Consider the following 27,629-nt stretch of genomic DNA (forward strand, 5'->3'; position numbering starts at 1 on the left):
TATATATATATATATCACAGTTTCTTTATCCATTCATCTATTGAAGGGCATCAAGGTTGCTTCCACAGTTTAGCTGTTGTGAACTGAGATGCTATAAACATTGACGTGACTGCATAGTATGCTGTGCTGTTTTTAAGTCCTTTGGGTATAGACCCAGAAGTGGGATAGCTGGGTCAAATGGTGGTTCCATTCCAAGTTTTCTGAGGAATCTTCACACTGCTTTCCAGATTGGTTGCACGAATTTGCAGTCCCACCGGCAATGTATGAGTATGCCTTTTCCCCCCACGTCCTCACCAACACTCATTATTGTTTGTATTCTTGATAACTACCATTCTGTCACCTCTTAAGTTTCAATAATTTTAGTCTTTGAAATAAACTAGCAATAAACACATTAACAGGAAAAATAAAGCATATTTCTTTTATGAAAAGAAAAGAAAGATATTTATTAATGTGCAGAAACATGGGAGCCATATGCCAAGTATGAGATTCAAAGAAAGGGCCTGATAGTTGAAGCTTCAATAACATTTTGAGCTACAGAAAGAAAAGAGGCTTGAGACCACTGTAAAGGAGGTGACAATACAAGTCTTGGGAGGGTGAGAAGAGGCAAATGCACCCAGCAAAGGTCTCATTATGCAGATGAAGTCTTCCAGGTAATAGTCATCAGAAGACCACCTGTGGCAATTCTGTTTGGGCCAAGTGTCAGACCCCATCCCCTCCTATGAAAAGATCTTTCCTAAGCAGATAAGGAAGCCCCAGGTGTCCTGTTATGGAGAAATTTGTAGCTCTTCTGAATTGCCCCTCTTAAGTTATGCTGAAATATATTTTTGGTGGTCACTCATGTCTATGTGCCAATTAGAAAGACAAAAAAGGTGCTTGAGTCATGGCCATGCTTGGAAAGAACAGATATAGGGGTACAATGATCAAAGATCTATCTTTAAAGAACTGACAGAAACTCAGAGGTTGTTTGGAAAATTGGAATAAAGATGGGTTGGGGGTTTGCATGGTTGGGAGTTTGCACAGCTGGTAGAGTAAGTCATGCTGGTTAGACCATGATCTGGTTAATCATTATCTCAGGACTGGTTCTATGAGGTGGCCCTGGAGAATTTTGTATCACTTGAGAGGGCAACCTGTTTCCCAGGAGATGACTGCTCCTGCCCTTAGGAGGGAAGCCTCAGTTCCTGTCATGGGGTAATTGTCCCCCATTCAGAGGGTGATCTTATCATGGGGTGATCTGTGAGGCTCTGCTGTTCCTAGAATCAAAGGTGACTGCAGACATAAGGCAATGACTGAAGACTTTTAGTTGTCACTCCAGGGGTCTGGCAATTGAATGTCTTCACATATCTTCAACATATCTTAGTTACTCTGATCTATATGCCCTCAGTTTTGAAGGTGGATGAGCTAGGTTAGGTAATTTAAGTGCCAAATGATCTTGCATTACACCCCTTAAGTATCAACATATCTATCTGATGAGCTGAGCGGGTCACAAACTTTAAGGTAATAAAAAGGAGACAGACACAAAATGAAGGCAGAGATGTCAGGCTTTGTCCTGCCTTCAGTTAGCCATTGGGCATCTATAGGCCTAAATGAAGAGAGTGCTTTTAGCAAAAGCAGCCTAAGTCTCTGTTATAACATCTTCTAAAATTCCAGATAATTTACTTATTGACGTTCATGACTTCCCTTCTGTCTCCAGCCTAGTCCTCAAGAACGTCCGTTGGACCAGGGCAGGGTGATCTTTCTTTTACTCCCCAACACATCCCAAGCATTAGAACAGCACCTGGCACATAGCAGGTACTCACTGTTCACTAAATGAATTTCTTGAAACATGAAGAGGAGCGCAGCAGCTTATGTTTTGCGGAACCTGAGCTAATGACAAATAACTGATAAATATTGAGATTTTTAAAAGCCACTATTCACAAGCACCAAAGAGCAAGGAAATCCAAGTTCCCTCTGTTACTGATCTGCATAAACAAAAACAAAAATAAAGCCTTTGTCAGTTTCTTTTCCATTTCTGTGCAAAACAGGGTCTCTTTGACACCTGTGAGCTTCCCTTTGTGACACAGGCTAGTATGGTAATTCTAACACTGTCACCAATTATCCCCCAAAGGAATTGTACCCCTCAGGAAGGGAGAAAATTCAGCAGATGACCAAGGACCCGCCTGACTCAGAAAAAAATAACAGCTGGTTCCCAGTGGGGAACTGGCCGCGCACCTCCCTTCTTGCATGCCTTTCTGAGCGGCCTCCAGTGGGGTTACAAAGGGCCAAACCACATTCCGCTGCCGGCCTCTCGCGCTCAGTCAGGGCCAGGCGGGGCCGGGCAGCCCAGCACACATTCAACCCTAAGCAGTCCCCTCGCCAGCTAGGATCTTACAGACTACCCTCAGCGGGGCCGCAGCCGTCGCCAGAGCTCCTAGAGCATGTCCTATGCTAAAGATCCTGCCTGGGACAAAGGACCGCAGAGAGCGCTGGCCTCCCGGCTGCCGGGTGAGGCTTCCCCAGCCTGCGCTGCTGATCCCGGATCCGAAGCTGGGCGGCGGCGCTTGTTACCCGAAGTGGATGAGCGTCTCTGCTAAAGAAAGGAGGATGGGAAAAATTTCCAAGAACAAAACTCGGGCCCTCCGTGGGGAGTGCAAAGGAAAGGGGCGGCGGCGCGAGGCGGATTGCAAGGCGGTCCAGCCAAGTTTGCTCCGGGCTAGATAAAACTTTCGGATCTCAGTTTCTTCTGGCCTCAGACTGGATTTCTGGTAACCGGGTAAGTGCCCGGGGCGGACGTCAGGAGGGGCGGAGGGTGGGCGGTACCGGGGGATGGTAAGGGAATGGCTAGACCTGGGGTCGCGCAGGCGCTTTGCTCGCCATCTCCTACCCAATCGCCCCCGCCCCATCTCGGGGAGTCTGGAGGGTGGCTGGGGGAGGAGGGGGGATGGCTAGCGCTTCTGGCGAGGGGAGGGCGGGAGGCAAACACAAAGCTCTTCCCTCCCCTCGTCCTCCTTCTCCTCCCCTCTCCCCCTCTTCCTCCTCTTCTTCCTCCTCCTCCTGCTCCTCCAGGGCGGGGAATCCCAGCCCCGCGCTCCTCTGCGGGGCCACCGGTCGCCCCCGCCTCGGGGACCTGCGGGGAGGGCCCGCGAGAGGTAAGGGGCGGCAGCTGCGGAGACCCCACCCCCTGTGCCCGCACCTGGTCGCGAAGCTGGGGGGGTTCCAGGCTAGAGTTGCTACCTCACACTCTCCTTATCTGGAGGAGATTTACGGGAGAGAGCCCTCGAGCCTTCTCCCCAGGTCGTAGGGGACGGATGGGGGAGGAGGCATCAGGGACTCCGGAGGTCGGGATTGAGAACAGGGTGACGTTCCCCAGAGCAAGGCGGCCTCTGGTCTAGGAAGGGTCACTGGGTGGCCTCCGCACACCTCTGCGGGGGTTGGGTGAGTGGCAACTGCAGGTGGTGCAGGCTCGATGGCGGGAGGTGCAGGTGTGTGTGTTCCTGTGTGTGTGATTGTGCACGTGCACGGGAGTGGGGAGTTGGGGACCTTTGTTGAGTTCTACCTGCGGCCCCCTGCGGCGTGTCAAGTATGCCCTATGCCTGTGTCTGGGACCTGGGCCCCGAGTCACACACACCGGGTGAGACCCCAGCGGGAGGATCAGCGAGCCCGGGAAGGGGGCGCTTGGACTGCCTGAGTGATTGATGGAGTCGCCTCAGGCGGAGGAGGAGTCCTGGGTTCCTGCCGGGAAGGAACGGGGCCACTTTTCCATTTGAGGCCTCCTTGCCCCCTTCAGGGCTCGGCCTCCACCCTCGGCCTCGGCTTCCACGAGTGCGGTGTCCACCCACCAGCGATGGCGCGCCCCTGGATGGTCGGGGAACCGCCGGGCTTCCAGGACTTAAGCTTTAAAGCCTGTGACATGTTGCCAAGAAATACAGGGCAAGATCAGCCCCTGGGCCCTGAGAGGCGCCTCTCTTCTCAGAGCTCTCAGATCCCAGGGGCTTTCCTAGTTCAGCAGAAGAGGCTGCACACAAACCCCTGCACACATTGTAACCGCTCTTTTTGGCACATTGGGGTTTCTTAGGAACATGTTGTGATCCATAAGAAAACTTCAGAGCATTCCTTCACCAACAGGACTTTATAAATATTGAAGCAAAAATAAACATTTGACAGCACTCAGTAATTAAGTTTAGTATTTTAATGTGGTATTTTTAAAAAAGAAACAGAATGTAAAAATATTCATGATAAACAATTCATGATCAACATTTTAAATAAAGATGGGTTGTTATGATGCTGCATCATTGTGCAATGGAAGCAGTCGTTTACAATCCCCCCTCTCTCCCATTTGTCTGGTTTCCCCACTCTGTGGTTTTTAAGGGGGGACAATGGCATGCCACAGATTGGGTAACTAGTCATGTTTGTTGACTCTGGAGCTTCTATTGACTTTGTCTCTAGTTCAAGCATAGAAGGATGTTTTGATAAGTGTTTATAGAGGTACTTACTTCCCATTATGCCTCAGGTTTCTCATGTCTCTGGGACATGGGTACATTCTTCATGCTTTCACCTCCTTAGGGGATGTCACAGGCTGTGGTTTGGGAGGGGTCTGAGTGGTGAGGGGCTTTGGCATGTGGGATTTGGGGGAGAAGGCAGTTGACATAAGCTTTGGGGTTTGCTTTTGATATTTGGAGGCTGAGGACATTGGGGAAGACCGACCAGGACCTCCCTGTCTGAGACATTCTCCTTCAGACAGTTAAACAGAGAAGAGAAATCCTTATAATAAATAGCCCACACTTGACCTCTAGAGTAGGAAAGGTGGGGAACCATGGCTCCTTCTAGGACAAGTTGTGTGCTTGCTGAGAAGGAGCATCCCAGCAGCTCTCTTATCTAAAGGTGTCCTCACCCACTACCTACTCTAAAGAGGAGTTTCACTTTTCAGAAACAACCTCCTTACTGGGCTAAACCCTCATCCTCTATTTGGAGGAGACAGACTAGTCATTTCTCATCTGTCAAGGGGAGGTCCACATTAATTGGGCCCATTCTTCACATAATCCCTACATTATGTCAGTTTGATGTTTTGCCTACTTCTCTTGTACATCCATCCCACCTAATCTAATGATCCTTCAAGAATCCTAATAGGTTCAGCAAGGAAGTTTTCCTTGACTTCCTCCTCCTTTCCCTGGAAAGGCAACCCCCTAGTGCCATCAGAATTCCTTATGTGCATGTGTATATGTATCCCTTCCAGGTAATATTCAGTGGACTCCACTTGCTGAAGTCTAAGAACTTGCTAGGTTTCAAAATCGTATCATAGCCTTAGGACCTACTGCTGAAGGAGTTAAGTGTTGAATAAATGAATGGACAAGTTATCGCTTTTTCAAAGCACTTTGAGGACTTACACAGAAAGAAGTATATACTTAGGAAGGTCATACTTAGGTCCCTCTTGGGAAAGCAAATAATATTTTCATGGCGCTTTATAAAATAGTTTTAAAAATAGTAGCTCAATTGTTTCTCACAAAAATAACCTTAACTGCATTATTTGGTGAGGAGATGGAACCACAAAGGGGTCAAAGCACCAAGGCTGGAGCCAGGATCCAAGTCATTCTGCTGCATCCCAGCTAGACTTGCTAAAGGTAGACGTGCTCCAAGGCAGACTCCAGGCAACATGGTCTAGAACAGGAGACACCAAGCTGTGTGTTAGGATGCAATTTTATTAAAGAATTAGTAGAGATACAGTGGTAAAATAAGTTAGGAAATGCTAATGATAAACTGCCTTTGTAAAAAGGCAGGACTTCTCAGAATCTTTATTATTATAATGTGCATTGGGACTCTAGGATGACATCATAGTGTGGAATGGGGAATGTTCACCAACTTCATCTGGCCACAGAACACACTTTCCCGCAAAGTCTTTTCTGAATCCAGTGTTCCAATAGAGTCCACGTGGGGAAATAGTGCCAAAAATCTTCACCCAAAATTTGTAGCTGATTAGATCAGTTTCCAAGGAAGCTGGAGCCCATCCGCTAGGAGTACTCAGGGTGGTAAAACAAAGCTCCAGATATTAGGCAGGCATAGTAATCCTTCTTTGTAAATTTGGAATCAGTTATTGGTTTGCCAGCTCTGTGCATCTGATTGACATGAATCATTTCCCCGGGTTTTGATCAGATCTGGGACTCGGGAGCTGCCCTCATCCTACCCAGAAGGGCTTGTTGGAGGGTTGGGCAGAGCACAGCAAACCAGCCTTTCCAATTCTTATGGTCTCAAATGCAGCTGTGCATATGGGATGGAAACCCTGGGATTCTTGTAGTAAGAGCACCATTTCATCTTGGTTTATCACATCCACTGAATGAGAATATAGACCTACTCAATGAGTTTTCAGTTCCCTTTCTCCCTGGGTACTGGCCATGTGCATTCACTAGGTGGTTCATGTTTACATTTATTCCTGAAAAGTGCCCTAACAGTAGATTGCAGGCAAACACCGACATAGATGCACCCAGTTTCAAACGAGGGTGATATGAATTGGGGGCTGCTAACAGTGGATCCTTCATTCCAGGAGGTATATGTTCATATGCACCTATTGTTTGAAATTGGTTGCTTCTAAGATTTGCCTGCAACTGAACTCTTAAGGAACCTTCCACAGATCTGTAACCTTGGCTATTCAGGCTCAATTGCAATTAAAGAGAAGGTGAAGTGGGGAAGCAGAGTTTGTATTTCAGTGACTCAAAGGAGAATTGTGGGCTAGCAGAGAAGCCCCATGAAAGGTGATAGATACAGTAATCAAAAAGAAAGCTGCATAAATTTAACATTCATCTCAGACAATTCTAGTTTTCTAATGCTGAGTAAATCTCAAGATTTGTTTCATAGAGTTTTCCAAAGTATGGAAAGCAAGGAGTCTTATTCAGAGATAAGTATTAAATAGGGTGGTATCACAGAAGTCAAGGGAAGGAGTGTTTTGTGCAAAATAGACCTACAAGGTGGGGTGGGGATACCAAAGGGAGGTGAGGTAGATAATTGAAAGGATAATGACTTTTGAGTCAAGCCAAGGAGTTCAGGAGAGTGTGTGTGAGAGTGTCTATGAGTGCATGCACACTTTTATGTTTTTGCATGTGTGACCAAGCAAGAGGGTAGGGAGGAAATACATACTGAGTGTGATTGTTAACCCACTGAGTTTAAGAGTCCTCTATGTCACTGACAGAAAGGTTCAATAAGCAACAAGAAACACAGGGAGTCCCTGGGGCCCAGCAGGGAGAGAATCGGGAATAGGTGAACTTGCCCAGGGAGAAACCACAGGTCAAGCAGGAAAGGGGTGAAGGTGGAATTTGGGAAGCTCATGTCTAGGGGGTGTGGAGAAGGGGACTGTGAAGCTGGGGAGGAGGAAGAAAGAGGCTGTGCTGATAAACTGGACAATCTAGAACTTTCAGCCTGCTGGTTTATGGCCAGTGTCTATTGTGATTGGTCAGGACCCAGGGTATTCCAGCTTAAGCATTTCTAGTGTTAACCAGAAGTGTGGAGATTCTACAGAGTGTGAACAGAACCACCCAAGTTAATGCAGTCCTTTCCAGTGAAAGGACTCAAGAGCATTAAATGCATGAATGATTAAACCACACTGCTTTTTGTAGTAGAAACTGTTTTTAAACTCTCTAATGTTTTGGTAAAATTTTAAATAGAGCTATTTTGTTAAAGACTCTAAGAAAATAGAGCTATATTTTTGTTTTTCTTTTTCCCAGTGAAACCAGGGCCTCCCACGTTAGGCAAATGTTCTACAACTGAGCTACATCCACAGCCCAGTTGGATTTTATTTTTTAAGTGAGGATATATATATATATATATTTTTTTTCAGCCTGTATGAGATATTATATTTCTGGTCAGGAATCTTTGGTTATCAACACCTCCATTACTAATTTTGAATACCCCCCCAAATTGGTGGACTCTAATTGAGAACCTCTGATTCTATATTGGGTAGAAAAGGTTAAAAAAGCGTATTGATATATATTTTAAAACCATCTTAAGACTGACTTAAATGATATTGTTGAGATTTACAGTATGCAAATGAGAAATGAATTCAAGAAGTATCGTAATTACTGCTGTGAGTTTATATGTCATTTTTATTTGATGACAACACGTGGCCAAGTAACACTTCACAGAGGTAGATATTAGCCTGCAATCCCCCACTTGCCTGAAATTCTCAGAATTTGAGTCATTTTAAAAATCAGACTTGGAAACATTTGTTTTAATGAAGAATTTCCTTTAATTGAATAGATCAACCCAAGGAATGGGATAAAAAGATATTTTGGTTTTTACGATACAGATAGAATTTTATTTGCTAGATCAGAAATTCAAAATTCAGAAACCCAAACATGTAGCTGCTTTAAATAGCTAGATGAAATTCAATTTGTTTTATGAAGCATTTTTCTTCTTGGTGAGAGAAATTGTCACATTATTTTTTTTCCCAGATAGCTAACTCCCCATTGCATTTAAATTATGACTGGCTTACAAGAATACTTTTGAAAAATGAATGGAGGCCAATGTCTGTCCTCCGTTTCCTGGGTGGTAACCGAGGGCTGCTGCATGGTTGATTGCACCTGGACCTTTGAGTCTCCCAAAGTCAGCCAAAAGCCCACACCTGGCCCAGAGCTGTAGTCAGCAGCTGCCTCTGTACAGGACCAGCCCTGGCCTTTAGCTGACCTCCACACACAGGTGTCAGAATACAGGAGGCACCTCAACACTCATCATCCTACCATCCAAAAGCTTTACCCTTCTGCATGCATAGTCTACTGTTTGTACATTTCCTCTGGATTCCTTTCATGGCTTCTGTGCACAGAAGAAATCTTTCCAAGTCCTCAAACAACTACACATTCATATTTTCTTTAAATGTCTGTGGTTTCAGTTTTACAGATTACTGTTTAAATTCATTTGGAATCATTTGGCAGGTAGTTTATGAAGGAAGAAGGAAATTTAATGCTTTTTTTTTTTTTATCAATAATTTGCCCTCAGGCCCAGTAACATTTGGTGAATAAACTGTTATTTCCAGCTCTGTGACACATGCATGTGGAAGGGTAAGTCCCATTCCAATTTCTGCGCCTTTATCCTCCCACTAAAAATTTCTTGGCATATTTGCTCATTAGTCCTGTGTGTGTGTGTGTGTGTGTGTGTGTGTGTGTGTATTTGCATTTTTTTTGTACTTGGGATCAAATACCTCAGGCTGCATTACCACTGATGTCCCCAACCTTTGTTGTTGTTGTTTATTTATTTGGTACTGGGGATTGAAATCAGGGGCACTCTACCACTGAGCCACATCCCCAGCCTTGTTTTGAATTTTATTTAGAGACAGGGTCTCACTGAGCTGCTTAGTGCCTCCCTGTTGCTGAGGCTGGCTTTGAACTTGTGATCCTCCTGCCTCAGCCTCCTGAGCCACTGGGATTTAGGCATGTGCCACCATGCCTGGCCTTGTGTTTTTGTTTTTTGTTTTTGAGACAGAGTCTTGCTAAGTTGCTGAGCCAGGCCTCCAACTTGTGATCTTTTTTCCTTAACCCCACTCCCCGCCAATTGCTGGAATTACAGATGCATGCCACTGTACCCAACTCAGTCTTTTCTCTTTTTTAATTTAATTTTTTATTGGTTCTTATTAGTTATACATGATAGTAGAATGTATTTTGACATATCATACATATACAGAATATAACTTCTCATTCTTTTGGTTGTATATGATGTAAAATTACATTGGTCGTGTAATCATATGTGTACATAGGATAGTAATGTCCAATTCATTCCACTATCTTTCCTATTCTCATTCCCCCTCCCTTCCCTTCATTCCCCTTTGTCTAATCCAGAGTACTTCTATTCTTCCCTACCTTCCCCCTCTTATTGTGAGTTACCATCCACATATCACAGAGAACATTTGGTCTTTGATTTTGGGGGTTGGCTTATTTTGCTTAACATGATATTCTCCAGTTCCATCCATCTACCAGCAAATGCCATAATTTCATTCTTCTTTATGGCTGCCAACTCAGTCTTTTCAATCTAATTTTATTTCATGGGATTTGTTTCGACTTACATTAAACCTACACACTAATTTGAGAAGAAACTGGATCGTTTTGGACCCTCTTCATCTGGTAAACCAGGTCCCTGAAGCCTGCAGGCATCATGTACATTCTGACCAAGTGTGTTCACGGGTCCCTGGGCTGCAGAGATATGGCTTCTGGTTTCAGCGTTTCTGGGAGGTGTTGGATCTTGGCTGACTCCAAGGTTCATTTGTAATCTGGCCCATGCAGGGCTCCCTTTATGATTCTTGGCCTCAAGGATCTTGTAGCCTGACACATTACTGGCAAGGACAGAGCTGTGTGGTCAGTGCTTGACTTGGGAGACAGACATACTAGTGTGGAGTTTGAACTTGAAAATCTTTGTTATTTTCCTTTGCAATGTTTTTCCCCCTTGGAAATAGGATCCAAATGAGAACAAAGGCAGAGGTTCTAGAAATTTTTTTTTTTTTTTGCTCTTTTTTTATTAAGAAAACACAGAGAAGATGGAAAAGGTTCCTCTGATTCTAGGCTTGACTGTTGTTGCCAAAAGATAGAGAGTCTACCCCTGTGGGCCATAAAAACATCAGGTTTCATGCTTATGAGCAAAGAAGTCTAGAGAAAAGTCTGGGAGAGAGGGAGGGATTGGCAGCCAGTGCAGTGGTAGAACAGGAGCAGACTAGAGGGTGTCCCTCCCAGGCTGAGGAAAGTGCTTCATTTAGAGTGGCTTCCTCAAAACTTCTTTTTTTTTCTCTCTCTCTCTACTGATTTCATTTTTTAAAATTAATTAATTTATTTTTTTATTATTTCTTACATACATCACAATAGAGGAGTGCATTACTTTCATATTTTTTTTTGCATTTCAATTCTTAATACATCTTTATACCACAATTTATCAAATCTCTGTCTATAAGGTATGTGGACACCAAATTCACATCTTCATACATGAATTTTGTATAATGATGACCGTCTCCTTCCACCATCCTTGCTATTCCCATTCTCCCTCCCTTTCCCTCCCACCCCTATTCCCTATCTAGAGGTAATCTTCCTCCCTTGCTCTCCCTCCCAACCCCATTTTGAGTCACCCCCCCTTATATCAGAGAAGACATTCAGCATTTGTTTTTTGGGGGGGATTGGTGGAACCACCATTTGACCCAGCTATTTCTCTTCTCAGACTATACCTAAAGGACCTAAAAACAGCATACTACAGGGACACAGCCACATCAATGTTTATAGCAGCACAATTCACAATAGCTAAACTGTGGAGCCAACCTAGATGCCGTTCAGTGGATGAATGGATAAAAAAAAAATGTGGCATTTATACACAATGGAATATTACTCAGCACTAAAAAAGAATAAGATCATGGCATTTGCAGGGAAATGGATGGCATTAGAGAAGATTATGCTAAGTGAAGTTAGCCAATTCCCCCCCCCAAAAAAATACTGAATGTCCTCATAGCTTCTTATCTTCTCCATCAGGGTTGGGTGAGGTCCAGCATACAAAACGACAATAAGACATCTCCCTGTCCCTCCCACAAGGTGGAATCCCGTTCCTGGCCATCTGTCCATGGGGTGCCCTGCCCATTCTTTCTATATTTTGGAATTCCTGCATTAACAGTTAGTGTGTTCCTAGTATTCCAAAATAATATTATATATGATATTCCCTGGGTACATATCATGCCCCAATTATGCCTAATATTTTTAGCCATTGTTTTTCTGTAAACAGTTTACAGGGTGGCCTAATGCGATACATATGATCTAAATAGTACTGTTAACCTACTCCAGTTTAATGTTGGCTCAGGTGATCCCCTTCTCTTAAACTGTGGGATTCTGGGATTAGAGGTGGAGGCATTTCCAAGAGCAAGGCTAGGAAAGGGCAGGAACAGGGTAGGTTCTAATCTTCTTCCTATCCAAGGTTGATGTGGTCGCCTGTAGAAAGGGCACTCAGTCCTGTCCTGGCATCTGATAATGACTCACAGTGAAAGGAGTGGCTAAGCTGTGATGGATGGATTCATTGGTCTTAGCTATTAGCAACAGGGTTCTAGGCAGGAATACCAAGTGCAAAGAATGACAACCAAGGGGGGCATTGGAGCAAGGAATCCATTAGGGTTCCACTTAGCATGCAAGGTTCCTGGTTGGGTTCCACAAAACAAGCAGAGATAGATGGTCAGGGTGTTGGGGACATGGTCCAGACCCTCTGAAGACTTTCAGACAAGGAAGGAGAGGCAAGGACTCTTGGGTCAACATCTCGTCTTAAAGAATCAGACTGTATGGGAAGAGGTGAAAGTCTGAGGGAAACAGTCTAGACAACAAATAAATGCTTAGGTCCTACATGGACGTGTGCCCTATTTTTTTTTTTAAATTTAAGTAGAAACAGCCTCCTTTGTCTATAACTGGAGATTTGGAAGATCTCTGTCTTAGGCCAGGTTCCCTAGAAGCAGACCCTGAGGTGGGGATTCATGTGAAAATGGACTAGGACATGTCACAGGAAAATAGGGGATGGGAGAGATGATAGGAAGGGAAGCCACGCAAGGGTACATATCCCACAAAGGCCACAGAGGCAAACTTGGGCACACTTTCACAGGAAAGTTCTGGAAACAGTGTAGACCCTCATCAGAGTAGCCAGACCAGAGGCCAGATTACTGGAGTACTCATACCCTTGTGTCAGTCAGACTTTGGCTGAAAGCCACCCCAAACACTTCCAGCTCTCTCTGCACACAGGCAAATCAAGCCCCCAAATCCTGAGGGCCATTCTCCACCAAAACAGGTGCCGCCTATACAAGTGAAAATGCACAGGAACATGGTAAAAGGACCTGAGGATATGTGGGCAGACCACTGGCACCTGTGGTCTGGAATGCCTATTCTCAGCTGCACACAAACTGGCAGGGCAGAGTCTATGTTAGGAAGATAGGCTTTTTCATTTCCTGTGGTCTCCTAAATGTGTGATGAACAGGAGGTTTTTACTACCCTCTGCCAGGCATGATAATATGTAGGTATCAGCTTTTCATCCCTGTGACAAAATATCTAAAAGAATCAAGGGAAAAAAAAGTTTGTTTTGGTTCACAGTGTAAGAGATTACAGTCTGTGGTTGGTTGGCTGTGTTGTTTGGACCTGTGGTGAGGCAGAATCTCATGGCAGGGAACACATAGCAGAACAAAGATACTCACTTTACCTCGCTGCTGAAAGTGGGGGTGGGGGGCAGGGAGGGAGGGAGGGAGGAGTGGAGAGAGATCCCAATATTCCCTTCAAAGGCACACTTTCATTGACCTCACTTCCTTACACTAGGCCTGACCTCCTAAAGGTTCCCACACTTAACAACAGTGCCATGGGCTGGGGTCTGAGCCCTTTGTATATGGGCCTTTGGGAGACATTTAAGATCCAAACCATAACAACATAGCTGGCCTCCTGGCCTGTGAGTCGTTACACCAACCCACCAGAAACCATCTTTTCCAGCAGTCTTTGCTTCTCACAATTCTGTTGTGGAATTTTATGCATTAGGTTTTATTACAAATATTCTGTGTAATCATTGGATGCCTATTGAGATATAAATATCCTTCTTGGAAATAGTTAGCTTTCTGTTTCTATTATTATTGGCTCCAGGTTCCCTGAAGAGTAACTGATGAGGTGTTGGACAGAGAATGTTGACTTCTTTTTTCTTTGGGCTGGGGCTTTTGGAGATTTAACCCAGAGGTACTTTAAAACTAAGCCACATTTCCAGTCCTTTAAATTTTTTTTTTAAATTTTAACACAGGGTCTCACTAAGTTTCTTAGGCCCTCACTAATTTGCGGAGGCTGACCCTAAACTTGAGATCCTCTTGTCTCAGTCTCCGTGGCCACTGGGAGTTCAGGCATGTGCCACCACACCTGGTTGGATAGAGAATGTTGAGAACCTTGGATCTAGGAAACCAGAGAATGTGATGATTGAATGGAAATTTTCCTAGTCATGTCAGGGCACAGTAGCGCACACCCTCACTCCCCAGGCCAATGTTTTTTAAATCTTTAGTCCCTGAATACACATAACAGCATCTGAGTCCATATATATCATCCTTCCTCCATCCTTGCTGCACTGGTCTTCCTTCTTCTCCTCTCCCCATCTCTAGCAGGTTGCACAGGCCCTACCAATAGAAGCATAAAAGGGCTAGGTATGCAAATTGCTTCAAACTAACCAATCCCAGGAGGCTGCAGAGGCGAAGCATGTTGTTGCCAGGGGGTTTTAATTTAATGTGAAGATCCTAAGAGGGATAAACCACCAGGAAGAATTCCACACATCTGCTTTTCTAAACAGGCAGCAGCTGAAATGGTCCTTGAGACAAAGAAGACAGAATAGCATGGCAGGACCACATGGAATCCGATGAGATTTTAAATGTCAGGGTTCAAGATCTCAAGATACGGGCTGGGGATGTGGCTCAAGTGGTAGCTTGCTCGCGCCTGGCATGCGTGCGGTCCGGGTTCGATCCTCAGCACTACATGCAAACAAAGATATTGTGTCCGCCGAAAAACTAAAAAATGAATATTAAAAAAATTCTCTCTCTTTAAAAAAAAAAAGATCTCAAGATACATCACAATAAGATTTAATTTAAGCTATTGTTCTAAGATGGAAATATATCTCTTTTATTTTCTTTAAAGGCATGTTTTTTTTTCATCAAGTTTAAGAATCAAGAAATAATAAAAATAGTAACTGCAAGAGAAAAAATTATTAACTCTAACAACAAATGAAAAGGCACAACACAAAAGGAATGGGCAACATTTTAGCTACTATTTTCCCATAGCTCATTTAAAACTCTGAGTTGAGCTAGGCAATGTGGTACATGCCTGTAATCCCAGGGGCTCAGGGTGACCAAGGCAGGAGAACTACAAGTTCAAAACCAACTTCCGCAACTTAGTGAGACTTACAATTTAGCAAGACCCTGTCTCAAAATAAAAAGTAAAAAGGGCTGGAGATATGACTTAGTGGTTGAGTGCTCCTGAGTTCAATCCCTGGTACCAAAACCAAACAAGCAAACCAACAAACAAAACTAGATTGTCAGAATTATTTATATCTCCCATGGAAGAAAGTATAAAGTTTGAAAGCCTTCTGGGAAAGACATACTAGGGATTTCCAGAGAAAATAAATCTGGTATAAGAACCAAGACTTCTTCATATTTTGCCAGGATTGTGATTGGGAGGTGCTGGAGATTGAATCCAGGGCTTCATGCATGTTAAACACATATTCTACCAACTGAGCTCCACCCTCTACCCCAGGGTTATGATTTGTTTTCATAAAATAAACATTCCAGAAACAGACAAAAACTGATATAGCAAAATAGCAGTTGAATGTTGACTTAACTGAAGTTAATATATGACTATATGATCAACTCTGTGGTTAAGTATTATTTAATTTACCAAAACTTCTTTAGAGGAAACATTTTTGGTGAGTACTGAGAAAACTCACACACACACACATATATATATATGATAAAATTTGATTTCAAAAATTTTTAATGCAGCATATGAAAATCCCAGCACAGAAATAGATAAACCAATTAACAGAAGATCACTGTGAATAAATGTTTGCAAAGAATAAGATTTCCCTTGCTCTGAAGCTTAGGTAGTATGTTAGTCAGTTTTCCATCACTGTGACAAAATTCCTGAGATAAACAAAAGGAGTGAAGGTTTATTTTGACTCACAGTTCCAGAGTTTTCAGTCCCTGGTTGCTTGGCCTGTTGCTTTGGACCTGTGGCAGCACAGTACATCATGGCAGGGAGTGTGTGAAGGAGGAAGAATGTTCACCTCATTGTGGCCAAGAACGAGAGAGAAAGAGAGAGAGAGAGAGAGAAGGGAAGGGGTTGGGGTCCCAATATCTCCTTCAAGGGCATGACCCCATAACAAACTTCTTTCCAGTGGCTCCACCTCCTAAAGGTTCTACCATCTCCCAACAGTGCCACAGACTGGGGACCAAGTCTTTAACTCATAGACCTTGGGGAACATTCAAGATCCAAACTATAACAAGAAGAAGGCAGGAAGTGTTATTTTTCTTGTAGAGTTGCATTAACTCAGCCACCACCATATGCCACAATCCAGTGACCCTGCCACCTGGTCTGTCTTTTGTCCCTCTCTTGTCTCTGAGCTACTTCCTTCCTGGGTGCTGTTTTCATGTTCTACAGTTTTAACCCCTCCTTTGCGTAGACCTTGATTCTCTTGCCTGGTCTCCTCCAGGGTACTCTCCTGACTACTTCCAACCCTGGCTGAAGCACACTTCCCCTGGGCTGTGCCTGTACCAAGCAGAAGGACATGGCCAGCAAACCAAGTTCCAGGGTTCAGGTTCAAGGGGTTCTACCATTTCCTGGTCCACCTACTCTCCTCTTCAGATCAGTCTTTGAGAAACTTGGTTTTAAAGGTACATTTTTATACATGGAGAAAAAGAAGTAGGAACTAATACAACCCTAGCTTCATAACGGTGTTTTGGTCAACAAGGATCTAATATACCACAGGGGTCCCGTAAGATCGTATCACCTAATGATATCATAGCCATCTTAGCTTGTGTTAGTGCACTCTGGGATGTTTGCACAACAAAATCATCCCATGATAGCATGCTCAGAACATATCCCTACAACATATCTCCGTTGTTACACTCCATATGACAGTACTTGCCCCTCTTTCCTTTCTCCTCTCTTTGATCCTATGTTATTTCATTTAATTAAAATATTCTGATGGCAACCTTCTAAATTGATTTCACAATCCACTAATGAGTTATGATTATTCCACTCTGATTCCTCCTTGCTCAAACCTTCCATATCCTCCTTCCCTCCTTGCTATTATTTCACCGAGAAACTAGAGCTAATCTAATCAGAGGAACTTCCACCCTTCCCAACCCAACTTGTATCTGCCTCCCTTTCTCTGCCTCCACGTGCTCTGCTTCCCTTTCTCTTTCAGTGGATGGACATTTTTGCTCCTCTCTTGGGTTCATCTTCTGCTTTTGCAGTAGATCCTGGCTTCTTTCCTATACTCAAGGACTTTACTGTAGCTATTGTGACTCTCTCTACTGGATCATTTCCATTTAGGCATGATTATACTAAAACTCTGCCCATCTTCATAGAAACTTCTCTTGACCCCTCATCTGCCTCCAGCTCCAACTTCTACTTTCTCTACTTCATTTTCCAACAGAATCCTTGACAGGAGTTTCCATGCTCCATCTCCAAGCCCTTCCTCCCATTCTTTCCGAGCTCTTCTCTAGTCAGGATGCTGTATCCAGAACAGATCTGTTAAGGTCTCCAGTGACTTCTCTGCTACCAGACCCAGTGGTCAGTGTTTGAGTCCCATCTCATTTAATTCTCTAGCAGTATCTGATGTTGAACCAAGGGGCCCTTCTGAACACAGCTCCCTGTGTGCCCGCATGTGTCGCATGCCATGAAGCTGGCCCTGGGAACATGCAGATCTCATGTTACATGTTGCATGAGACATAAGCTTCATCTGACAAATGCTTCAAAATCCCAAGTAGTAATTATAGTATCTAAGGGTACTGAGTGCTCCCCATATGCCAGACTCTCTGCCCTGGGCTTCACATATGAGGCCTCATTTTAAAATGCTAACAAGCCTGTTAGGTGGTTCATGTGTCCTCACAGTACTTATGAAATAGTTGTATTTCCCCTTTTTGTTCAGATTGTAGAAACTGAGGCACAGAGAGGTAAAGTAACTTTCTTACTTAATAAAGTAAAGAAACCACAGTTCATATCAGATCTGTCAAAACCAGCTACACTCAGGAACTACTCTGTCTCCATAATTTTTCCACATAGAAAATAGTGAATATCCTTTTTCTAGGGCTACATAACAAAAACCACAGACTGGGCAGCTTAAAAGAGAAATTTATTGTCTGACAGGAGACCAGAAATTTGAGATCAAGATGTTGGGAGGGGTAATGCTTTCTCTGAGGTGCTAAGGATGGATCATTCCAGGCCTCTCTCCTAGCTTCTGGTAGCCTCCAGCTTTCTTTATCTTGCAACTGATTCAATCTAACCCTCAGTGTTCACATGACATTCTCCCTGTTATATGTACCTTTTATCATTTTCCTTCTACACATGTCTATGTCCAAATTCCCCTTTGATATTGGATTAAAGCCGACCTCCCAATCTCATTTTAACTAGGCTAAATCTGCATAGACTCTGCTTCCAATAAGGTCATACACTGGAGGTTAGAACTTCAACATAACCTTTTTGGAAGGGTACAATTCAACTCATAACCAAGTGTAAAGTGAGACAGACATCAGATATCCAGAAAGTGTAACCAGTGCACAAAATCAGAAAACAGTCAGGCATTTTCAGTGAGAAGTAGTTATTCCATGGTCAAAATGCCCGACGTGAATTGCCTGTGTCCTGCCTTGAGCAGCCAGGTGAGTGGGGTGCAGGGGGTGCTCTGGCACCTTCTCTGGAATGTGTACAAGTAAAGAATGGGAGCTGAAGGCTTCCTTGGACAAGTGAAGTGAGTGATTCTTGACCATGGATTTGGGGACTTGTTGTCCATTAAACCCATGTCACTGCATGATCTGTTTTTTTTTTAAATATAAATTGTATTGGTATATTAAAATTATACATAGGAGTGTGATTCATTGTTACATATTAGTACATGCACACAATGTAACAATATAATTTGGTCAGTTTCATTCCTCGTGATTTCCACTTTCCCTCTCCTCCTCCTACTCATTGGTTCCCCTCCATTCCTCCACTGGTGTCCCTTTTATTTCACAATCTTCTTTTAAAGTCATTGTTAGGTGCCAGGCACATGTCTCTTGAGATGTAATCACTTAATTCACTTTAACTACTTCCTGCTGGCTTCAGTTCACTAGATTCCAAATTATTGTATTTGGGAGGTAAGTAGTAGAATTTCAAAATTCCTGATAATAGAGTGATTCTGATCATAATCACTCTACTATCATGGATTATGACAAAGAAAGAAAATAAAAACAATTCAGTACTGATTCATAATTATTATAAAATACTATGATAGTGTGATTTAAATAAAATGAATCATTTTAACTTCTGTAAAATTCATTACCGTGCCCTTGATTTGCACCTGACCAGCTATAGTTGCTCTGACCTTGTAGGTTCCTTTATTCTAGCTCTGAGGTTCTGTCCCAAGGAGCAATTGCTCTCAAGGGCTGTCAATCAGCTATCACAGGCAGGACTTACAGGCCTTTGCCTCCAAAAAATTGATAAAGAAAGAGTTCAGGTATCTAAATTCAGCTTACATAGGGCATCAACAATGACTTAAATATCAATTTTTGTCCCTTCCTACCACCAAGTAGCCAAGCACAAGTTTCCTGAAGCAGGTGAGGGAAGAGATTCTTGGGATTACTTTAGAGGACAGGATGATGGAATTACGTAAAGAGCTCAACACAACCAAACTCTGATTTCTGTTTCCAAAGAAAGTCAGATAGGAATGTGGACTGGGCACATTGTATTTTTCTTAGAGCAGCATGTGATAAAAGTGATGTTTTTGTAAATAGAGAAGAAGTGGAGAAAAGACCAAGAGTCAAAGATTGCAGTCAATGCAAGAGGCATATTTGCCATTAGGAAAAGCTATGATTCTCCCTTATCTTCTACCATTGTGGCATGTGATGGAATTGAAATATCTATAAAAATCTTCCATATTCAAGAAAAATGAAAGAAGGGACTGGGACCCATGCATGCACTGTAGAGTACTAGTTCTTAGTTCAACTCCGTTGAATGGTAGGGACTTCCTGAGTATCCAAGACCATTGCTCTACTGCAAGCCATTGTCCTCTGTGGGGACGATGATACAATAGGATTTTGTGTTATAAGAGATCCCCCTGCCTGCTGATTACAGATAGGATTTCAGTGGAGCAAGAATGATGTCAGGGAGACCAGATAAGAACAGAATGTGGTTGTTCAGAGAGTGGTGCTGGACTACAGGGAAAAATTAGAGACAGAATTTGGAGAATGATCCAGCAAAACTGTGATAAATTGGATGTGAGGAGCATGCAAGAGAGATAGAAAGAGAAAGAGAGCGAGTTCAGGGCCAAGAATAGTGCTGGGCTTCTCCTGACCACCAGCACCAGAGGAGGAACTAACTGTTAAGGAAATGGTAAATGTGGGAGAAGAAGTCGTCTTGACAATGAAGAGTTTCATCTGATAGGTGTAAAATTTGACAAATCTATGAGAACCCAACTGGAGGTGTCAAGGGGAGTTAGTTCCAAGAATCCAGAGCTTGAATGAGAGCTTTGGGCTACAAAAAGAATGGAACCACCTAAGAAAAGGGTATGCTAAATAAGGTTTCTGAAATTCCCAATATTGCCATTCAAGTGTTTATTTCCCTTAGCTTCCTGCTTTGAAGTGGTATTTAAGATGTTGGCATTTGGTTCCCATTAACACCAGAGTCTAGTGGAGGTATTACTGCCTTCTAATTTGGGGTGAACGCATCATTTGATTTCAGCAAAAGACCAGAGATGGAGTCCTGAGAACTAAGATCACAAATGGTCATCATGAGAATCAATATTTAGTGAGCACTCAGATGTGTGTGTGTGTGTGTGTGTGTGTGTGATTTCTAGGCAGGGCATAGTTCATGCCCTGTCATTAAATATTTATTCCCATATTTAGGATGGAAACTCTTATACCCATTCTACTCTGGGAAAACAGAGACTTAGAGAACATAGGTAACTTTCTCAAGGTCATGTTAATCAGTTGGAGAAATAGGGTTTGGGCCCACCTGTACCCATGGCAGAGCTCAAACACCAAAGCGACCCTTTCAGTCCTCTGGAAGTCAGAGTCTAAGGAACACATGCATTCCATGATCCTGCATCATCATGTCGAGTATGGGTCTCTGTATTCAAAAGCTGCATCCTTTAAGGGGTACCCAAATCTCCAGTTCTGGTCCAGGAGAAGCTGTAGAGAAATGCCCATGAAGTTTGATTTTATAGTTTCCCTCTGAAATACAAATGCTAATAACAAATATTTGTTATATTCGACTTCAATCCTCTGTATGCCCTCAAGTCTACCATTAACTTCTTTTCAGTGACAGTGATTTCCCCTTATTCATGATCTCCCCAGTTTTAGTTACCTGCAGGCTGAAAATATTAAGTGGAAAATTCCAGAAATAAACAAACCCTATGTTTTAAATTATACACCATTCTGAGAAGCATGATAAAATATCACTCTGCCCATCCTGCTGGGAACATGAATTATTCCTTCGTCCAGTGTATCCATATATTCACTATCCATCGCTTAATCATTTAGTAGTTTTTTCCTCCTTTATCAGATTAACTGTAGCCTTATCAGTATATTGCTACAATTATTCTATTTTATTATTATTGTCATAAATCTCTAACTATATCTAATATATAAATTAAACTTTATCATAGATATTATGTGTAGGGAAAAAGAGTTTCCCTCTACTTTCCCTGTAGTTCTATGAGGGTTCTCTGGCTAAATCTAGGAACCCCAATTACTACAAGAGCTGATTAACAAGAGAAAAGCACAAATGTGTTTTTAAATGTACATGTACATGGGGACCTTCACCGGAAAATGAAGTCCAAAGAAATGATCAAAGCAGGATACTTTCTAAGTTTTAAACAAAGAACAATAAATCTGTGAGGGACTGATGAATGGATATCTGGATTAGGGTGGAAGAGTCCAGAGATGTCACTAAGAGATATATGGTCAGGGAGTGTGGAAGCTCAGGGAAGATAAGAGTTAGTTCAGAGTTTGTTTATTCAGGTTTATTGCAGCCCAATTGCCAGTCTCTGGTGAGCAATACCATTTTCCAGCCTTGGTATGAGAAGAACATCTCTCCCCAAAGAATCTTTATGGCTTCCTGGCTATAAGAAAGACAGTAGAAATGGCCCTTTCTGAAGTTAGTTTGTTATAGTTCTGATCTGGAATGTCCCCCAAAGGCTCATGTCTTGAAGGCTTGTTCCCCATTTGGTGGCACTACCAGGAGGTGATAGAACTTTAGGAGGTGGGGCCTTGGTGGAAGAGGTGAGTCACTGGGGGTGTGCTTCCCATCTCCTGTGAGATAAGCACCATTTATTGACTCACCCCTCGGCCATGATGTTCTGCCTTACCACAGACCCAGAAACAATGGAGCCAACTGACTATGAACCAGAAAACTCTGAAACCATGAGCCAAAATAAATTTTTCCTCCTTTAAGTGCATTTTCTCCAGTATTTTGTCACAGTGGTAAAAAACTAACACATGGTTCCTCAAGTGATTTCAGCTTCAAACAATCAATAACTTCAATACAGCCTATCTTGATATAGCACATGCTCAACTCCTTCATGTGTATAGGGAAAAAAATCATAGCTTGTATAGGATTTGGTAATATCCATAGTTATGGGTGTCCACTAGTGGGGTCTTGGAACATACGCAAGACCACTGTAGTTGATTAAAGAGAAAAAGGAAATAAGGGAGGGAGGTGTAGAGCTTTAGGTGCGGGTCCATGTAAGAGGGAACACTTTTTATTCTGGCTTATCTATCCATCATTAGTGGCAGAGTGTTTTTGGTTTTAAATGCTGAAACGTTAAAAAGGCTGTGTGATCAGGGACCAAGGGAACAGGGGGAGTGCTGTGGTTCTGGTCAACTAGTTGCTTGGCTACCTTGTCATGGGGGGTAGAGATGCCGAATCAACACACAGACTCCGGGAGCTGGTGAGAGAACTGGCTGGAGACCCACCTCAGGTCGTCGTCCAGTAGCTCAGTTCATTTTTGGAATGTACGCAATTGTTATAGGGTTCGAGTGGGGCGTGCCCGTCAATCATACACAAGCAAGATAGTATCCATAAGCCAATCATCTTATGCCTAATGTAACCACCTATGAGGATGCTCTAAATAGTGCTATCATCAGGAAGTGTCTTTGTCCCTAGGGGAGGGGGTTTCTAAGTTAGAAGTTCCATGTCGAAGCTCCTGGCTATCAGTTTCCCTCCTGGCCCCACAGCTTGGCAACGTAACCACATGTGCTAAGGGTGTGGTTTCACTAACGGCTCGCTAGAGCAGAGCACCCCATCCTGCAGACGTTCCTATCAGACCCGAACAAGTGTAGATTCTACAGCACTCCGAGCTGCTCATAGCTGCTAGCTGTAAACCAAAAGTTATTCCAACAGGGAGGACAGAGGTGAAGCTCTTTAGAAATATCTGGAAGGAGGCCCCAAGCCCCAGGAATAGATTTCCCTCCACATCCACTAGGTCCCTCCTGCCTCCTGCTCACAACCGGCTGAATGCTGCAGATGGGAGCAGGTCTCACCTGTGGGGAGCCGGCTGAGTGCCCGGCCTCACTCATAAAGCAAAATAGTGTTTTAGGAACTCAGCTCTGCATTCTTCACACATTTTACCAGGAGAGTAAAATCCCTAGTATAAAACTGCACCACAGGGATTTAACAGGCTTTTAAAAATTGTTGATTGGATCTGACCTCTCCATAGCCTTATGGCTCCAAGAAATGGCCATTTAAAACTAAATCTTCAAGTAAATTGAGGCTTTCCTCACAGCAGAAATAGCCACCATTATTTCCTTCTAACTTTACATTAGTTTCTGGCTGAGAACTGATCTTCCTTATGATATATGGGAGATTTCCTATTCATCTGAAATCTTTAATTTCTTGAGTGTCATTTTCATTGTACATGAATTTGAAAAATACTGTGAATAATCAAAATGTACAAGTAGAGCAAAGGCTCTCTTTGTGGAATTCCCAGTTTTTTTAAAAAAATTTTTCATTCTTTATAGTCAAATTTTACTGTTAGGAGCAAATGGAATATTAATTGACTTTTGAGAGGCTTTGGGCATGTGATTACAATCAGCACCTGCCATTATCCACAGTCTTCCTGGTGTGTATTTCCAAAAACTAAAGAAATTTCTCAAAGGGAAAATAATGCTGCAGAAGCTATTTTGCAATTGTGGGTGGGGGGTGGGGGTGAGGCATGCCTTTGTTTGGAATCTACCTGAATATATTTTTGTTTCTTTGGGAAGGAAAAATAAAGTCTCCTGATAAAGGAGTGGTAACATTAGAAATGTGAAGGGTTGGCCCTGGGTATTTGTAAATTACCTATATGCACCTGCTTCCCTTCCAGGTGCTAGGAAAGAGGCAGAATGTTCAGTGTTGAAACAAGATGGCAAATTAAAGTTGCCTGAGCATTGACGTGGACAAAGAACCAGAAATAACAAAAATACTCCCAGAATCGTGGAATCATATCCGCTGATTTTACAAAAGGGGACAACCAAATCTTAGAAAAGTCCAATAATGTGCCCAAAATCTTATGCCTAGCACCTTTAACATTTGGAGGCTGTTTGCTGTGTGCTGAGCATTATGGTGGGAACTCTTGCCTGCTTTACTTCATTGAGGGTCCCCACGCAGTTTTGAAAGGTAAGTACTTGATCCACAATTTCCATATGGCTAAATAGGGATTCCAAGAAGTTAAGCAAACTCATCTTAAGTCACAGGCTTAGTAAATGGTGCCGGAGCCAGGATTTAGAATCAGGAGTGGCTGATTATAAATAAAGTTTAGCATAGGCTGTCCATGACACATCTGAAACACAAGCTGCTGTTTAACTCAGGGAAGAAACTAGGCAGAGAAAACCCTGAGCCCCTTTGAAGTCAAGAATTGAGGAAATTCCTAGCTCCAGCAGACAGTGCAGGGCATGGATAGGCTCCCTAAAGTAGTGAGCTGAGAACATTGGGAGGAAAAAGAACTGGAGAACTTCTGGGACCTCAGAGGGCACCTTGGGGTGCAATTTAGGATTCTGAGGCCCAGAGAATCACATACCATGTGGGATTACATTCTGGTACTCCTGGCTTTTCTACAGCTCTGGGGGTCCACCTTTGACTTTTTCTCATAGCCAAAAACCAGCAGAGAAGAATGTGGAACTTGATACAGAGTAGAGTTTGGACTGAGAACACTGCCATGTCAAAAGGCAAAATCTCCATCTGGAAATTATAAGTGACTTAAAAGAGAAAATAGCACCATGTGGCCAATCCAGTGAGAATACTAGTAGTGTCTGGTGTTGTGAGGATGCATCTTCTTGGATCATCACAAAGGAGACCTAGTGGTATACTTTGCAACTCTCGATCAAGCCCAGATAAGTATCTGGTGAGATGATGAGAAGGTATCTGACTTTTGGCTCAATCCTCACTTCAATCCAGCTAGATCTACACATTGAGACCTGGCAAAGAGCAAATAAGAATAACCTTCATAATCATTAACACTAGTCCTGGATACTTATTCTGTTCTCCCATGGAGAAGGTGCTCTTTTCCGAGCCAGGCTCTGGGCTGAGCGTGCCACCTTATTATCACATCTCACTTTGACAGCACAGTCCTGATGATTATCCACAGTTCATGGGTCAGTGGAACTGAACCTCACATGGGTATAACTAACTAGCTTAAGATCCCAAGATGGGACAGTTTGGAAGCTGGAATTTGAATAAGGAATTTTATTCCAAATTCCAGAGTCCATGTTGCCTCCCAAGATGAAAAACTGATTCATCTGGCAATAATTATTAGTATTTTACTTTATTTCACTTTATTGATACTGGTGATTGAATCCAGGGGCACTTTACCACTGAGTTACAACCCTAGTCCTTTTTATTTGTTATTTTGAGACAAGGTTTTGCTAAGTTGCTGAGGATTTTTGCTAAGTTATTGAGGCTGGCCTTGAACTTGGGATTCTCCTGCCTCAGCCTCCTGAGTTTCTGGGATTATTCATATTTTAGCCAAGAAGAAAGCCTCAGATAAGCATTAGACCCAAGCATTAGAAATATAAGCACTTTTTCATACTCAGGACACTGAGATTTTCTAAAACTGAGACCTCTGGAGATTATGCCGTCTCGCCATCCCCTGACTTTCAACAGTATCACAGTCATTGCTTACAGAACTCAAGTGAATGTGATTTATTGGTGCCAGAATATTGGTGTCTTTACAGAAAGAATACATCAAATCTTAAGTTTGTCCAAGCATGCCCCAAACAGCCTATTTCTGGAGGTCAGAACATTTGCCATAAAGAAGTGATGTTATAGCTTTTGTAATTGTTGAGTCACTTTCCTTTTTGCAGGTTATCTCATTAGCTGATAATAGTTTTTATTTCTGATTATAAAGATAACAGCCACCCATTGTGCATAATTTGGACAACTTGGAAAAATGCAAAGTTGAAAATATGAAACACCATATGAATTGATGCCTCATTGATTCAACTCTTGGGCCAAAGTATAATGTAATTCAGAACCTGAGTTGTTAATATAAAAGATATAGCTTGAGAAATTTCATTCATCAGACAGGGAGCTGTAATTTTAAGTCTGCATATGCCTAGAATTCTGTTAAAAATTCTATTTTAGAATTCCATCTTAAAATAGATGGAAGCAAATATAATCCAGGGTTGTCTGCAGAGACAGCTTCCCATAATGGTCAGAATTGATAAGTTTTTGAAAAGGCAGTGCCTCCTTCAAAGTCCAGTCTTAAAGGGAGAGGGTGTTTCATTCCATGGTGGGTCACATTTCCTCCCATCCTGAGATCTGGGTGCAATAAGCTTTTCTTTTCTTTTCTTTTTTTTAGTTATAGGTGGACACAATACCTTTATTTTATTTTATATATGGTGCTGAGGATGGAACCCAGTGCCTCATGCATGCTAGGCGAGCATTCTACCACTGAGCCACAACCCCAGCCTCCAATAAACTTTTCTTAAAGCCGAGTCAATCAGGAGTGTCACCACGAGATCTCCCAGCAGCCAGTGCAGTGTAGTGAAAGTGTGTGGTACACAAGGAGGTGTCTGATGCTGAAACAAAAGTCCAGATGGAGAGTTAATACAGTGTGGCATGTGTGCCAGAGATGGCGGCCTGTGCTCCAACCCTGGGGACTCCAAGTACTGGAGTAGATTTCTGAGCAAACTGATTAACCTCTCTGGGCCTCATTTTCTTCATATGAAAAAAAAAGAGATAAGAACAGCACCTGCCTTAAAGGAGAGGAATAAAAATGTTATGCGCATGTAATACTTAAATTTGGTACATGGAGTGCACCCATCATTTGTTGTAGAGAATTTTTACATGCCATATGGACAAAAATAGAAGTTTTAAATGGGGAGGCAAGGCCTTTGTTCATTTTACTTCAAAATTCATAGTAATAGAGAGATGAAAGGTGGCTGCAGTCTGGCCAGATGGTTATATGTATAGAAGAGGTCAGCAAATAAACCCCAAACTGTCAGGGATTTAACGCATGAGTTTTTGTGTAGATGATGATATAGGTGGAGAAGTTCTTCTTCCAGGTAGTGACTCAGGGACCCAGGTTGCTTCCTGAGTTTTATCTTGCAGGATGTTACCTGGAATTAACCTCATCTGGCTAGAGGGGTGGAGGGTGCAGGGCCTGATATGGATATGCAACTCCTGTCAGTCATAAGTTGCATACTGTTAGTGGCCCATCAGGGTTGAATCTCAGCACTTCAGTTCTCCTTTGGGAAAAACCCACTCCATAAACCATAGAAAACCTCAGGCAAAATGATGTAGGCACTGGCAATGTGGAATTTGGCCACTTGGTGCAGGAGAAATGTGGCTAACACCTGCAGGATCTATTGCAGAGCTGTGGCCCAGGTTAAAACAGTGAGAAGCTAGATTGTGAATCTGTACAGGCTGTCATGTGGCACAGGTGAGCTCTGCTCAAAATCTGTGAATTGTCCTGTTACCCTAAAGCAGCTTGAA

The 27,629-nt window shown here is 42.9% G+C and overlaps 1 protein-coding gene across 5 annotated transcripts in view; it reads left to right on the forward strand.

Moving 5' to 3' along the window:
- Positions 1-2,303: 2,303 nt before the first annotated feature.
- Rin2 (Ras and Rab interactor 2) overlaps positions 2,304-27,629 on the forward strand; it is a 226,794-nt gene continuing 201,468 nt past the window's right edge. For 2 of the 5 annotated variants that reach the window (XM_015483365.2, XM_048811374.1), the window contains exon 1: positions 2,980-3,125. The gene's annotated coding sequence lies outside the window, so the exon portion shown is untranslated. Of the gene's footprint in view, positions 2,750-2,979; positions 3,126-8,952; positions 9,015-24,041; positions 24,315-27,629 lie in introns of those variants that run through there. The other 3 variants (XM_048811367.1, XM_048811366.1, XM_048811368.1) reach the window with 3 other exon arrangements.

Source organism: Marmota marmota, unplaced genomic scaffold (assembly GCF_001458135.2).
Source record: "Marmota marmota marmota unplaced genomic scaffold, marMar, whole genome shotgun sequence".
Lineage (NCBI taxonomy): Eukaryota > Metazoa > Chordata > Mammalia > Rodentia > Sciuridae > Marmota > Marmota marmota.